We start from the raw sequence: 364 nt of genomic DNA, 5'->3' as shown, positions 1-364 counted from the left end.
TGCCACATTGGACTCCAAATAGCATAGCAAGACAAAGTTAGTAAATCAGAATAATATTCTAGCTGGTTTTTTGTTTCTGAGTAGTTTGTGTGTGTGTGTGTGTGTGTGTGTGCACATTTCTGCTAGTACCTGCTCACGTTTGTGTGGGTTTATGTGTGTGTTTGTAGGCCAGAAACCAACTTCAGTTATTGTTCCCCAGGAGTTATCTTGCTTTTAGGAACTTGGGGCTCACGTACTAGACTAGACTAGACTAGACTAGACTAGACTAGACTAGACTATACAGAGCCCCAGAGCCCCAGAGCCCCAGAGCCCCAGAACCCCAGAGCCCCAGAGCCCCAGAGCCCCAGAGCCCCAGAGCCCCAGA

Source organism: Grammomys surdaster, unplaced genomic scaffold (genome assembly GCF_004785775.1).
Source record: "Grammomys surdaster isolate TR1022 unplaced genomic scaffold, NIH_TR_1.0 126113, whole genome shotgun sequence".
Taxonomy (NCBI): Eukaryota; Metazoa; Chordata; class Mammalia; order Rodentia; family Muridae; genus Grammomys; species Grammomys surdaster.
This window is presented reverse-complemented; position numbering follows the sequence as displayed.